Here is a 16,326-nt window from a genome sequence, read left to right as displayed (position 1 = left end):
AGGGTCCACCTATTCATGTTAGTTTGCTGTACATTTCCATCTCAGGGTCTATATACTAGTACACACCTATACATTAGAGTTCTTTAGCGGCATCCTGGTTATTACTGAACAGTGGTCTATCATACCCACTTGTTCATACTGCAGTACACATATTAGTGTTTAAGTGCAGTTTATCTGAATTTGATCCAGAACACCTCACCGAGTGTTCATACTTATAGGATCGGAGCATTTAATTATCGTTTTACTACCCATTATTTTAATTTGGATAATAAAGTTTAAGTTTTAATGTGTTCATCATATCACCCTAGGTGTTTAGAGTGCCCATACTAGGTTTCTGCTCTTTGTTCATTTGATTACTGATACTTATCTAGGGAGCACCTACACCTACTACCTTCAGACAGCTGCAGGGGTTCCCCTATTTGTCTATACTTATACACCAGGAGTGTCTCTCCCCATCCTACCTCCAGCACATCGTTACATTTACAATGACGGGATTCTCACTTGAGTTGCCTAATTTTCAAGATTGGCAGATAGAGGCGGAAGGCTTATTCTCAGTAGATTACACCACACCGGAAGTAAGGGATGAACCAGAGATAGGTGATAATTTTTTAAGCTTGATAAACTATATAGATCACAACTCAAGACCTGGTGGGAAGTCTTTAGTTTGGAAAACTATTTGAAGGCAGACATAGTACCCAGGGATAGGTGATTGGTGCGCAGCTAATAATTAGTGAAGCATAAAACAGTGAACAGTGCACCGTGAATTTAACAAAATTGTAAACCTTAAATGTGAAGGAATCACTAGTAATACGTCTGCAGCCTTTCTTGGGAGTGTCTCGACACCCCAGGAACTATGGAAAAGACAGAAGAACAAGGCGCACAACGCACATAGTGAAGTATAGTTTAAAAGTGAATTTTACTCAAAAAACGAATTAAGTTCTGCGTACTGTACATCAATGCAATAAAAAATGTGCAGTGGGTTAATGGATATACCACACCAGTCGGCGGCTGCAAACGGCACTCCTCACTCGATTATGGGGTGCAGGGGATCGGCAGTCGTCTGGCCTGGCAGGTGGTCGCAAAAGCCAGAACTCTCCTTCTCAGGGAAATGGGCAAATCTGTCCTTGCTGGAAAAGTCCTGGAGCACAAGGCTCACACCGGCATGTAGCAGCCTCCGCTGAAGTCCGCACACCGGCACGTTGTTCACGTGCCGCTTCTCCTCGTGGGGCGCCCGGTGATGACGTCACGGACCGGTCACACACTCCTGGGAGGCGCCTACAGGGGCTCACTGTATGCGGGACAGCGCACGATACACGCAGCGGCTCAGGACACGGACAGCTGCACCGGCCCTCGCAAGGATCAGGGGGACACTTACTAGAAGTGTTCTCACCAACACGGGGGTACAGGAAAATGAGCAATGACACCCTCCAAAGCGTTTCGTAACTCGTGGTTACTTCTTCAGGGAACATATACAGATGGGGGGGGGGTATGCACATATATATACCCAGCATTCCTCAATTGGACCTATGGTGTCATGTTACTGCACAGAGAATTAAAGGTGCAGCAACTAGCTCTATAGGGGCCTGAGGATTAATGTACCACCAGCTCACCACATAGTGGATGATAAATTCACCAGGTCCTGGGAACTTGTACTAACACAATGTTCTGCCATGCTCATGACACTGCTAGTTGATCATCAGAAAGAAAACCTCAAAGAGATCACTAAGGACCTAGAGACACAACTCAATGATATCACAACTTGGAAATCTAACGAAAAGTTTACAGAATTAGAAAGCAAGCTCAAGAGTAATATATACAAGTTTACCTCAGACCTCAAGGAACAGAAAAGAAATAAGTACGCTAGGGATAAAAAAGATTTCACTGAAGGAAACGTTTTTCGCTACATATTCGCTAATAAGAGTAGAGGGAGAAAACCACCAAATCCTAATCAAGAGTCATCTACTGTACAGAGTGGGAAAAATCTGACAGTGAGGAGGAAAGACCAACCCAGGGCCAAGAGGATTTATCACTATCTCACTCAGCCCCTCCTCCTCCTTCTCCTTTTTTATATCCCAACAGGATACCATTGGGATCCAGAGGGAGAGGAGGAAGACAAGGAGGGGAAAAGGTCTGGGTCCTAAGGAGTTGAGATACCACATCCAACAGAGGGAAGAAGGGAGCGAAACAACCAAAATATTAGATGATTCAAATAAATCCAGAATTTTGAATCTGTCAACCTTTACACTCACTGACTATCATTTAAGTGTTTTGGCTAGAGGTCTCTCCTTCTCCCTCACAACCAATATGGATACCTTCGAGTGGATAAAGGATATTAATTTATTCGCTCGGAAGTTGAAACTACTTAAATTCTTCAAACGGAGGGAAGATAGAATGCTATCAGATGGTGTGAACCCTCTAGATGTAGCTAATGAGAATCTACTCCAAGATTCTAACAAAACACAAGGGGAGGGGCCGTACACCGACCTGAGACCTAAATCCAAATTTATCCCTTTGGAGATATTTTTAACCACATTGAGGTTTTTGTGTATCTTGTGACAATGGACATTGAAGACCTCCCCAAGACCAAACGTCTGAATAATCTTAGCCCCCAAGAGAAGGTAGGACTTATAGAGCTTGAGAGAAATAATGAAATTGTCATCAAGCCATCAGACATGGGGGGGAACTTAGTCATTATGAATAGGGAGGACTATAAGACCGAGTATCTAAGGCTTCTATCTGATCGAACTTGCTATGAGGTCTTAGATAGTGATCCGACTGTTAAGTACAGCAACACCCTAATGGATATTTTCAATGAGGAGCTCGTATCAAAGGTTATCTCTAAACAGGAATTTGAGTTTATCATGAATAAAACCCCAAGAGTGGTGACTTTCTATAGCCTCCCCAAAGTTCATAAGAACAGAGTTCCCCCCCACCCCCCAGGCAGACCGATAGTGTCTGGCATAGGCAGTCTTACTGAACGGGCCAGCTCATATATTGATCAGATTCTGCGGCCCTTTGTGGCTACTTTGCCCTCCTACATCAAGGACACCAAGGACATTCTCAATAAAATCGAGGGAGTGTTTATCACGGAGGACACCCTCCTGGTGAGCCTTGATGTAGAAGGCCTGTATACCAGCATACAGCATAAGTCAGGCCTAGCAGCAGTATGACATTTTCTATCCACACTACGCCTTCTTGAGTTTGTACTTACCAATAACTATTTCCTTTTTAACAACAAGTACTACCACCAGATACAGGGTACGGAAATGGGGACAAAATGTGCGCCCTCATATGCCAACCTGTATCTGGGCTGGTGGGAGTCGGAAATAGTGTTTTCTGAAGAATTGGAAGAGTTCACGAGCCACATCGAGTTATGGACGAGATTCATTGATGATATGTTCCTGCTGTGGTGTGGCCCAATGGATAAGCTCATAGAATTCATCAATATCCTGAATACCAACTCACTCAATTTGAAACTTACTCTGGAAGTTGATCCTCAAAGTATCTGTTTCCTGGATATCAGAATATCGATAGGAGCTAAAGGGGAATTAAATACCACTATCTACAGAAAAACAATGGCCACTAACAGCTTACTCCAGGTGACTAGCCATCACCCTAAGGCACTGGTACATGGTATACCAGTAGGCCAGTTTCTGAGGTTGAAACGCAATTGCAGTAATAACGCAGAATTTGAAGAACAGGCAGCACTAATGACCGAGAGATTTACGGACCGTGGCTACAATAAGAAGGTGGTCAAAAGAGCTTACAAAAGAGCCAAATTTACCCCTCGTGCGGATCTACTGAAAGAAAAAACACCACACACGGAGAAGAAATTAATACGCTTTATTGGTGGAAACAATAACCAGTGGCATCAGGCTCGGAGTATTTTCCAACGCCATTGGCATATACTGACAGCGGACCCAGACATACGAGGGGCACTGTGTAGCTATCCATCAATGGTGAGCCGCAGAGCTAGAAACCTATGGGACTCATTGGTACACAGCCACTACGTTGAACCCCAAGCGAGTAACTGGCTCACATGTAAACCAGAGGGCACTTTTACCTGTCAGAGGGGTTATTAATATGGGCACCTGTCTTTGTGGTAAAAAATACGTAGGAAAGACCAGGAGACAATTTAAACAGAGGATTCTTGAGCACCTGGGTACTATTAGGAATAAAAGTAATACCCCTGTAGCTAGGCACGTCAACTTTTGCCAAAATGGTAACCCTGACTCTATCAAGTTTACTGGCATTGACAAATATTCACCTGGGATTCGGAAGGGGGACTGGGACGTGGACCTTCTAAAGAAGGAGGCCAGGTGGGTACACACTGGGTACCTGTGAGGACTCTGGGATCGTGGCACCCGCGCCCTGGCCCCTCCTCACCTTCATTAACCCCCGCTGCCGTGGCGCGCACCCCTCGCTGGCGTCACTTACCTCAGGCGGCTCTGGGGGTTCTCCGCCGTCCTCTGCGTTCTCGCGCTCCTGCGGGATCTTCCTTCTCTCATGTGGCTGCCATGTGTCCCGGCCGCGCGCCTGTACAGCGCGCGCCGGGTGAAGATAATTTATTCACTGCTCTTGCAGTGAAAACCCGCCCCCAGCACACTAATAGGACCTCCTGCCAAAACAAGAGTCCTCACCTGCCTGCCAATCAAGTGGACCTAGCCAGCATGGCTCCACGCACTCCTCCGGGCCTGCCTCCACCTCTGATTGGTCAGCCACACTTTATAATGCCTGTCCTTCCTCTCACTCATTTCTCGACATAGTTTCCACTTGAACTCTACTCTGGCATTCTCTCTCTCATTCTCTCAGGTTACGACTTGGCTTGGCGGACGTCTTTCTCTGGCTCTCGACCCCCGCTTGGACAACGACCTCCCGGAATTCTCCAATCCCTGACCTTGGCTAAAACGGCAACGACGACGGCACTTCTACACCGGTACCGGCAAGTATTGCTAGCTAAACGTCACCTGGCCTGGCAACGCCAAGATCACCACACTCCAGACACGCTCCTTTTGCTGCGGGTGCGTGCCCATATACGTTCCTCACCTCAGTAGAAGGGACGGGTCTGGTCTGCGGGCAGTACCGGCGTAACATTATGTCGAGCCCACAAGACGCACACCAGACTGATGTGGACTCTATGATGACGGCCATGTATCAACAAATCCAGGCCCTAACGGATCAAGTGGTTCTTCTCTCCCAACAGGTACAGGACCTATCTCTACAGGCACCATCTGCGTCTGCGCCGCCGGCGCAGTCCGATTCTTCATCCACTTTGTCCTCAGCTCCGAAGATTCCGGCTCTGAAGCTCTACGCAGGGGATCCCCATGTTTGCCGCGGCTTTCTCAACCAGTGTGAGATCCAGTTCGAGATGGCTCCACAACTGTATTCTACTGGTCGGAGAAAGGTAGCTTATGTATACAGTCTGCTCACAGGTAACGCACTGGCATGGGCCTCCCCGATCTGGGAACTGCGACCTGATATTACCCGAGATTATGCAGCCTTCAGACGTGACTTTCGACAGGTCTTCGATTCCCCCGCACGACAAGAAACTGCTTCTGATTCCCTGCTGCACCTTACACAGGGACGTCGGCCTGTGGCCCAATATGCCTTGGAATTCAGGACCATAGCAGCTGAGACTCATTGGGGTCAGGAGGCCTTAGTCTCCATCTTCTGGAATGGCCTATCGGATTCCCTGAAGGATGAACTCACTTCTCAACCCAGGCCAGTACTGCTGGAGGACCTCATTACCCTGGCCAAATCGTATGGATCAGCGTCTTCAGGTACGCCGCGCTCAGCGTCAGCAATTCCGGGCTACGCCTTTCCGTGCTTCCTTCTCCAGATTTTCTACTACCCCGAGACCTGTCTCCTCTCCGCTGCCTGCGCTGGAAGCCCCAGAGCCGATGCAACTCGGAGTCCAGCAACCTCGGGCGCCCTTGCGACAGTTTCGCTCAGCCGGAGAGTCGTGCCTTCATTGCGGATCTTCTCAACAGCGTACCTGTGACAATCCACCACCTTCGGGAAACGACCAAGCCCAGTGAGTACGAAGGGGCGCTTCCTGGGTGCTAAATCTCCTTGCCCCCTACTCAGAAGAGAACTCCCCAAAAGATTGACCATTCCCGTTTCCCTTTCTGGTCCTACCTTCCGTACCTCCACAGCAGCGTTTATCGATTCCGGCGCAGGAGGGAACTTCATGGATCAGACCTTTTCTGAACAAAATCAGATCCCACTTTCCAAGAAGAACTCCCCCGTTGCCTTGGTCGGGATTGATAATCGTCCACTCACTCCGGCATATATCTCCTTGGAGACCGGACCTATCACCCTTTCTACTAATTCCCACGAAGAGACCCTGGGCTTTGACGTGATTCATGCCCCGGGTACACCGATTACGCTCGGACTGCCCTGGTTACAGAAGCACAATACGCTCATCGATTGGGTATCTCCTAATCCCATTGACTGGAGGTCAAGGTCAGCAGAATCTTCTTTATCTATGGAGCGACCGTCCTTTCTTTTAGCTAACACACCCAATCCTCAGAGGGAGTTACCTTCCCCTAACGCTGAATTTTTGGACGTTTTTAGCAAGACGCAGTCTGAGCTCCTACCTCCTCATCGTTCCTACGATTGTCCGATTGACCTGGTACCTGGATACACCTTGCCAAAGGCCAAATCTTACCCTCTCTCGTTGCCCGAGACGGAAGCCATGGACGAATATATTCGTGAGAGCCTAAAGCGGAGCTTTATACGTCATTCCAACTCTCCCGCGGGGGCCGGATTCTTCTTCGTCAAGAAGAAGGATGGTACTCTCAGACCATGTATTGATTACCGGGGTCTGAACCATATTACGGTGAAAAATCGTTATCCACTCCCACTCATCTCCGAACTCTTCGACAGACTTCAGGGGGCCAACCTCTTTACCAAACTTGACCTCCGTGGGGCATACAACCTCATCCGCATCCGAGAGGGCGATGAATGGAAAACTGCCTTCAACACCCGTAGTGGACACTACGAATACCTAGTGATGCCCTTCGGTTTGTGCAATGCACCAGCGGTTTTTCAGGACTTTATTAATGACATCTTTCGGGATGTCCTCAATCGTTTTGTCATTGTCTACCTGGATGACATTCTTATTTTCTCCCAAAACTTACAGGATCATATCATCCACACGAAGTTTGTGCTTTCACGCCTCCGAGAGAACCGGTTATATGCTAAAATGGAGAAATGCCTTTTTCACCAGTCTACCACTTCCTTTCTTGGGTATATTATCTCCAACAGAGGCTTAGCCATGGACCCAGAAAAGCTGAAAGCCGTCGTGGATTGGCCGCAACCCAATTCCCTCAAATCTATTCAACGATTTTTAGGTTTTTCCAACTATTACCGGAAATTTATCCGTAATTTTTCTACTATCATCGCTCCTATCACTACTCTGACCAAAAAAGGTGCAGATCCTTCATCTTGGTCACCGGAGGCAGTCTCGGCTTTCAAAACGCTGAAACAAGCCTTTGTCTCCGCTCCCATCCTGCGACATCCGAACACTAATTTTCCATTCACCCTAGAGGTTGATGCTTCGGACTGTGGGGCGGGTGCGGTTCTCTCTCCGAAATTTTCTCCCCAGGACAAACTTCACCCTTGCGGGTTTTTCTCCAAAAAGTTTTCTCCTGCAGAAAGAAATTATGACGTGGGAAATAGGGAACTTTTGGCCGTCAAGTTGGCTCTTCAAGAATGGAGACATCTTCTGGAGGGGTCAAAAGAGCCATTCACTATTCTCACGGACCATAAAAACTTATTGTACATTGAGAATGCCCATCGTTTAGGTCCTCGCCAAGCCCGCTGGTCGTTATTCTTCTCCAGATTTAATTTTGTTCTCTCATACTGTATATTCCCGGCACAAAGAACGTCAAGGCGGATGCCCTCTCCAGGCAATACTCTTCTGAAGAGAGACCGGAAAAGACCACAGAGTCCATCCTCCCTAAACAAAGGATCATTGCGGCTGTGGCGTTCAAGAATCTTGAGAAGATCATTAAAACACAAAAACATCTTCCGACCGATCTTGAGGTTCCGAAAGACTCTTTGTACGTAGAGCCCAGATTAGTTCCTGAGGTACTGGACTGGGGACATGCCGTCCGTTCGGCAGGGCATCCAGGATTCAAGAAGACGTTGGATCTCATCCGTCGCACTTTCTGGTGGCCCAATATGGTTAAAACCATTCTTGAATTTACACGGTCCTGTCCGGTATGTGCACGTAACAAGATTCCTCGTCAGAAACCTCAGGGTCTTCTCTTACCCTTACCCATTCCGGAGCATCCCTGGTCCCACATATCGATGGATTTTATTGTGGAGTTGCCTAGGTCGAATGGCATGAACACCATTCGTGTGGTAGTGGACCGGTTTTCCAAGATGGCACATTTTATCCCTCTCAAAGGATTACCCTCCTCACCCGCCCTAGCTGATATTTTCTCCAAAGAGATTTTCCGTATCCATGGGATTCCCACATCCATCGTGTCTGATCGGGGCTCCCAGTTCGTTTCCAAATTCTGGAGGAATTTCACCAAGAGACTGTGTATCTCATCTTCCTTTTCTTCTGGATATCACCCTCAATCACACAAACAGACCGAGAGGGTTAATCAATCCCTCGAGAAATACTTAAGGTGCTTTGTCTCTAATTCTCAGGATGACTGGGCAGAATTACTTATCTGGGCTGAGTACGCCTTTAATTCTTCCAGGAATGACCCCCTTCTTTATCAACTACGGATTCCATCCGGCTCGCCTACCTATTGCTAAAGACTCCTCTAGAGTACCAGCAGTGGACGAGCATATTGCTCTCCTACAAGACTCTTGGTCCAGAATCCAATCTGCACTACAAAAAACATCCTTGACATCTAAAACCCAGGCTGATCGTCACCGTCGTCCGGCACCCAACTACAAACCCGAGGACAAGGTTTGGCTATCATCCAAGAACATCCATCTCAAAACTCCTTCCCTCAAATTGGCTTCTAGGTTTCTGGGTCCCTTTTCCATCATGGAACAGGTAAATCCGGTTTCCTTCCGACTCCAACTTCCTCAAAGCATGAAAATTCCGAATGTCTTTCATACCTCGCTTCTCAAGCCATTCATCTCCAGTAGCCTCTTTCCGGACCACACTTCTAAACCAGATCCTGTGATGGTACAGGGTAACGAAGAGTACGAGATACAGGCTTTACTGGATTCCCGTCTTTCAAGAGGTAAAATCCACTTCTTGGTCCACTGGAAAGGTTTTGGACCCAGAGAGGTCATGGGTACCCCTGAAAGATATTCATGCTTCCGGACTCCTCAAACGCTTCCGAAAGAAGTCCTGAGGCCGATCCTGAAGGGGGGGGGGTACTGTGAGGACTCTGGGATCGCGGCACCCGCGCTCTGGCCCCTCCTCACCTTCATTAACCCCCGCTGCCGTGGCGCGCGCCCCTCGCTGGCGTCACTTACCTCCGGCGGCTCTGGGGGTTCCCCGCCGTCCTCTGCGTTCTCGCTCTCCTGCGGGGTCTTCCTTCTCTCACGCTGCCGCCATGTTTCCCGGGCGTGCGCCTGTACAGCGCGCGCCGGGTGAAGATAATTTATTCACTGCTCTTGCAGTGAAAACCCGCCCCCAGCACACTAATAGGACCTCCTGCCAAAACAAGAGTCCTCACCTGCCTGCAAATCAAGTGGACCTATGCAGGATGGCTCCACGCACTCCTCCGGGCCTGCCTCCACCTCTGATAATCTGTCACTATATCCCTTCAGTAAGGACACAATTAGAGACTGAACTAGTGTCTCTCAGTATGAAACTTGCCAACACAATTGAATGACAACACTGGATATTAGTCACAAATGGTTTGAAGTGAATGATATATTATGGAGTTACAGCTATTCAGTATTGAATCCCCATACGTAAACACATAATGTCTTATTGGGATAGTTCTTGACAAGGTTACAAATAACACATGAGCCTATTGCTAAATCCCTATGCAAAAAGTCACAGTGTGGAAGTCTAATTAAATCTTTCAGATTGTGACTACAAAGTACAGAAATTGCAGCATTGCACCCCGGTCAGAATAGATCGCATAACACCCTGGTTCCTGCAGATGTAAAAGTGGAATATAGCCATTGTAATATAGATGTAGCATATAGTAACAATCTTTACATCCTACAGCTATTCCCTAATACTAATACCTGACAATACCTATAGGTGTATTCGACCGGTTCCAAGCAAAATGAACTTATAATAAGTAAATAGTCACTGTTGAACCAATGAACTGCACACACATAATAACAGGAATATGTATGAAATAAAGCAGTATACAACCAGATATCCAAATGTGTAGCGTCTTATTCCCCGCACTGCAACTCCACTGCCGACACCAGGATGACGTCACTAAAATCCGACGGACCGTTTCGCATGAGATCCACGCTTCATCAGGGTGGGAGGAGTCAAATTGCTCTCCTACAGGTATAGTATTTATACCCTGTGATCAAGTATATAATAGCCAATCACTCAGCTATCCAATGGTTGCAGTCTATATGCACATTAAGTGCTTGTCAATTAAAAGGTTACTCCCATCTCTTAATCACTGGTTAAGATTATGTATCAGCACCAAGTTTTGAACACGTGTGTAGAAATATCAGAAGCATCAATTATATGCTGCTTGTAATTTAGGTTTATCAGAATCAGAGGTTGCAATCTAAATGCAGACACAGTACAGATCTAGCAAATTAGCAAGGCACTCTAGTTCATAGGTAGTGGTAATTTTCAGTATTAGAATGGATAAAGAACATTTATCTGACGTTTATTTAGGTGCAGAGGACCAAAGACATGGGAATGAATCAGGGGAGTGAAGTTGTTTATATCAATATAGAGAAATATATAATAATGTACACATACAGTATCTCTCTTGATTGAGACTTGGATGCATTTGACATGAAAAATAGGTCTATGTGTAGATTGTGATGTAGTGTTAATAAAAAAAAATATAAAAATGTATAATAAAAGATTATGTGAAGCAGCGTGTGATACAGTGAAAGTATATATAATAAGTGAATGTGAAAACCAAATTAGTAATATATTTTAATAGGGAGTGTATAGTGTCAAAACAATATGAAGAATGTAGGAGTGAATGAACCTTAATGGGCCCGCCTCTAAAAGTCAAGATTCTAATAGACGTGGAAGGATGCCATATCCCCGAGAGAAGGTGAGAGAGAGGTTTAGGGAACGTAGGGATAGATCACGAGATAGGAAAAGCGCCATACCTAACCGAAGGAATTCTAGGATAGAAGAGAATGGAAGGGGAGGAACAAGAAGGTCAAAAGAAAGGGGTAGACAGAACCCATGCATAAACCCAATCTGGGAGAAATCAAATAAGGTACGTAGAGACATGCCTTTTTTAGAACAGGTCCCCCCGTCACCTATCCCAACCCAAAACAGGTTCTCCAGCTTGAGGGACCCAGGAATACAGGAAAATCTAGGAGAGAGAGGAAGAAAAAGAAGGTTATAGGACAGAGAGGAGGAAGAAAGCGTGACACCAAAGAGACAGATGTATTGAAAAGTATATTTAACATCAGTAGTAAGACTCTTACACCCACCGAGAATCAACTCATTGCAAAAGATCTTAACTTTGCACCCATTACAAGACCAAGTGGGTTCAATTTATTCATTGACGCGAATAAATACAATCGTCAATTAACCATTAAAAGATTCTTCTTATGCAGAGATGCTCTGCAGAGGGAGAATCTTGATCGTATCATCACTACTACTCTTCCAGGAGGTAACGAGGAAGTAGACCCCTTTGTGCACTCCAACCTCAAAGAAAAATCTAGGTTCTATCCTAGTGGTAGTAAGGAGAACTTCTTGGAAGTGTTTTCCCAATCCATTTTGACGGATTTTGAAGCACTGGCCACAACTAAAAGTAAATTCAAAGAGAATTTGAGCAGATTAGAGAAGGAAGCGTTAGAAAAACTTACTGAGGATAGATCCATTGTCATAAAACAGGCGGATAAAGGGGGAGGGGTGGTGATAATGGATCAGGATTACTATTTAAAAGAAGCAGAGAGAATACTCAGTGATAGAGTGACATATGACATTTTGGGAACAGACCCCACAATAAGATTCAAACGTGATCTGTCCACCATTTTAAATAGAGGTAAAACGCTCTGTATATTGCACGAAAAGGAATTACATTATCTAATGAGGAAAAACATGGTTATGGCTATTTTCTACTTTCTCCCGAAAATACATAAAGACCTAACGAATTCTACAGGACGACCCATAATTTCGGGGATTGGCTCTTTAACAGCCAATCTATCGGAATATATAGATGTGTTCTTGAAGAAATATGTATCCACCGCCAAGTCTCATTTACCAGATACCATGCAGGTTCTAAATTGTCTGCCATGGATCCAATAGGAAGAATTATTTTTACTAGTAACTTGCGATGTTACAAGTCTGTATACCTCTATTGGGCATACAGACAGATGTCTAGCAATTAGGAAGACACTAGAGAAAGATCTGAGTCTGAAACAAGAACAAAGAGATTTACTATTGGAGTGTATTCATTTTGTGCTAGAACATAATGTTTTTCTATTTAATAATGTCCATTACCTCAAAAAATGTGGCACTGCAATGGGGACTAGATTCGCACCCAGCTACGCAAATATCTTTATGGCCAATTGGGAGGTAGACATTATCTGGTCTGATCATCCCTACGGAGCGAACCTGGTCCTCTGGAGGCGGTATATAGACAATGTTGTTTTTATATGGAAAGGGAGCAGGGAGGAATTGGATTTCTTCGTACATTCTATCAATGACAATGAGATTAATCTAAAATTCACTTCTGACTGTAGCAGTAAAGAAATTAAATTCCTAGATTTAACAATTTATATCGAAGACAATAAAGTAAAAACGAAGACTTTTTTCAAAAAGGTGGACTCAAACAATTACTTGTTTAATACAAGTTGCCACCACAAACAGTGGATAGAAAACATCCCCTATGGGCAGTTCCGGCGAGTGAGGAGTAACTGTACAGAAGACAATGGTTTTAGAGACCAAACCAAAATCCTCAAAAAGAGATTTCTAGAGCGGAAGTACAATCCAACCCTTATAGAAGGAGCAATTAGCAAAGCTACCTCTTTACAACAGAAGGATCTACTTTTAACTAAGCCTAAAACTCCTAGTATGAAGTTCAGTGTTGTTCCCTTTGTTACAAAATATAACAAGGATGCAGTCAAAATTAAAAAAAAATATTCAGAAACGTTGGCATCTGGTACAAATGGACCCAGTTCTAAAGAATTGCACCATAGATATGCCAAAAATATTTTTTTACAAAAGCCACCAATTTGAAGAATAAACTTGCCCCAAGCATGTTCAGAAGCCAAGTGAAACCAAACACTACCAACTTGCAACCTCAACCTTTAGGTTTCTTTAGTTGCCTCAGGTGCAAAGCGTGCACCCAGGCTTCTAGAGAAAAGAGTATCTTTAAATCCCACACTACGGGAAAAGAATTTAAGACAACAACTTTATTAATTGCAGGATTACGTTTGTGGTTTATCTCTTGGAGCCCATGTGGTCTCCAGTACGTTGGACGAACCTCGAGACCACTCAGAATCCGCGTGCTGGAGCACATGGGCAATATCTGTAAGAGACTGGCCACACACAAGTGTCTCAAGACACTTCGATACGGCACATGGAGCAGATCCCACATGGCTTACGTATAGGGGTATTGAGTGTATCCCCCAGGATATTAGAGGAGGAGACAGGTTGTCTAAACTAAGTCGTACGGAGACCTATTGGATTTACAGGCTCAAAACCCTGGCCCCACAAGGCCTCAATGTCGATAGACACTGGGGCCTTTGTCTGAGATCAGGGCTCAGCGATTTTTATTTCTAATGTTAACCCAGCCATGAGCCACAATTGTAACCCATTTTTGTTCTCTCCGTAGATACACGTCTACACCACAACCGTCTATATGGTTCATCAAGTATCTTCTATCTAGGGAGATTTTATGTTGTTAATCCCCCCACTACCTTTTTCATTCTCCCTTTCCTCCCCAACCCCTCCCATCGCTTACATAAGGTTTTCCTCATTATTGATCATACAGGTTGTATATATGTATTACACTTCTGTGAAGCACGTCAGTTTTAAAGTTAACCATCTCACATGATTTGTGATCATTTTTAATTTGTTGTCAGGTGGACACCTCTGTAGTCTGATATTATTATGTATTTATTTTCATGATCCTAGACGGGTAACCATTGTATTAGAGAAGCTCTGTACCAACTCTGGGTCAAATATCCCATCCAAATGACCATTGGGATTACAGTAGCTGGTATTACTCTTTCATCTTAGCTGTAGCTCTGACTTCATGCGATCAATACCACATTATTACAACAGTAGTGCTCATTAACAAGAGCATATTGGTAAGAATTGGATTATTCCTATTCCGAATTGATTGTAATTATTAATTTATTCCAATCACTATCTGAAGTCTGGTTCCAATAGAATGAGTACCACAAATCGACACTAGGTGGTGCCAAGAGCTTACATTTTATTGTTTGTCAGCATCTAGGGGTATTGTAAACCTTTCATACATGAGTGTGCAAATTAGAAGATTTGCACTAGTTCCCTCTCACAACTGCACTCAGGTGTAATGTCAATCTTGTCAGACTAAAGTATGTCTAAGAATCCGAGTATTCTCAATATACCAGCTAAATATATGATGCTAAAGAAGCAACAGTCTAAGGATAACCAATTACCAATTAACTAGGTGGCGCCAAGAGCTTACATTTTAGTTTTTGTCAGCATCTAGGGGTATTTTAAACCTTTCTGCTTTTCAAGCAGGACACACTAGTTATATATTTTTTTTAATATATTGCAATACTTAGGTAGACATCCCCACTTCAAGGGAGCGACTAATCTGGTTTATACGCTCTTTGGGGCGTTTAGCAGTATTACACACTGGTTAGTTCTCTGTCACTAAATGGTGTTCACGTTTGTTTATTGACTCAATATGACCTCTTAGAGGGAGCACTAAGCTCCTTAGGTCCATCACCCAATTAGTGATTCGGCACAGGCTAGGTTGCTCTGCGTCTGAAAAGATGTCTATCCAAGTTGTACTAGAGACTGCCAATTGTTTAACATGAAGAGGCATTTAGTATGTTATAAATTATGTCTTTTTTTCTAGTTGGGGATTTACTGAGTAAGCAATCCAGTAATATCGTCCTGCGGAGGGGACAATTGAATTTTATTGGACTTATTTTGTGATGCAAGGGCAAGGCAATATTGTACTGCGGGACTTTAGATGAGGCAATCACCCGAAGAAGATTGTCTCAATAATTGATTGACAATTTCTGAGACGCCTCCGGATGATCTGAAGGAGGGTATTTAAACCAAGTATGGGACATCACACAGCTACAGAGAGCCTGAGGAAGCATTTTTCTAAGCGTAACCAGTTGCTCCAATTCACCAGAGACGTTTGTACCCCGGAGGCCACAGCAGCAAAGCGGAGAGGGTGCGTTCCAGCCTTGCGTGTCACCTATTGCTGCCCAGACGCGGAAGCAGGGAGCGCTTGAACGGAACGAGCCCCACAAACTTTGCTGCATCCGACGAGGGAATTTACATGTGAGCGTTTACTATTGTTTGTGCTTTTATTACATTTGAGACAATTCACTCCCGTTCTCTGTGTTTCACTGACACCACGGGAGAGTTCTAACTGAAATCAGGTGGGAAGGAGCCATACAGAGAGAAGAACAGACACCATAATACTCTACCAACTAAAGGAAAGAACCACTTGATGTACTTGTACTCAAACAAGCCCGTGTGAGTATTTATATTTATTATTCTCTCACTGACCCATCCCTGCATAGATTGCACCACAAGGAGTGCATTGACTGTGGTTCTGTCAGAACCCTTGTGCAACATTGAGATATTGGGTAAGCCTGGCTACATAACTAACCAGTCTACCCACAGATCCCTTGATTAGGGTGACCAGATTTTGAAAATGAAAAACCAGGACATATATATATATATATATATATATATATATATATATATATATATATATATATATATATATATAACACACACAAATATAGCTGTATGCTCATCTGCATGTCTTAGGCAGGTCTGCAACCCCGCCTTTCCCCATTATCACCCAGCATACAGCACTTCCACTGCAGCAAGGGATTCTGGGAAATGACATGCAAATGAGCACACTGTCACTTTTTGCCTCAATAACCATTTTTAACATGGTTCCCTATAGGCTTAAGCTTCAAAGCTGTGACCATGCAGCAAGCTTAAGCCTATAGGGAACCATGTTAAAAATGGTTATT

The 16,326-nt window shown here is 44.6% G+C and overlaps 2 protein-coding genes across 7 annotated transcripts in view; one reads left to right on the top strand and one right to left on the bottom strand.

Annotated features, from left to right (window-relative positions):
• LOC142466796 (uncharacterized) overlaps positions 1-16,326 on the bottom strand; it is a 361,893-nt gene that overhangs the window by 159,744 nt on the left and 185,823 nt on the right. The window lies entirely within an intron of this gene.
• The window catches only part of LOC142466793 (uncharacterized), a 49,489-nt gene continuing 48,709 nt past the window's right edge, over positions 15,547-16,326 (top strand). The window contains exon 1 of the mRNA XM_075572212.1: positions 15,547-15,814. The gene's annotated coding sequence lies outside the window, so the exon portion shown is untranslated. The remainder of the gene's footprint in view (positions 15,815-16,326) is intronic.

The sequence above is a fragment of the Ascaphus truei genome, chromosome 15 (assembly GCF_040206685.1).
Source record: "Ascaphus truei isolate aAscTru1 chromosome 15, aAscTru1.hap1, whole genome shotgun sequence".
Classification (NCBI taxonomy): domain Eukaryota; kingdom Metazoa; phylum Chordata; class Amphibia; order Anura; family Ascaphidae; genus Ascaphus; species Ascaphus truei.
Note: the sequence above shows the minus strand (reverse complement) of the source record. Positions and strands in the feature narration are given on the sequence as shown.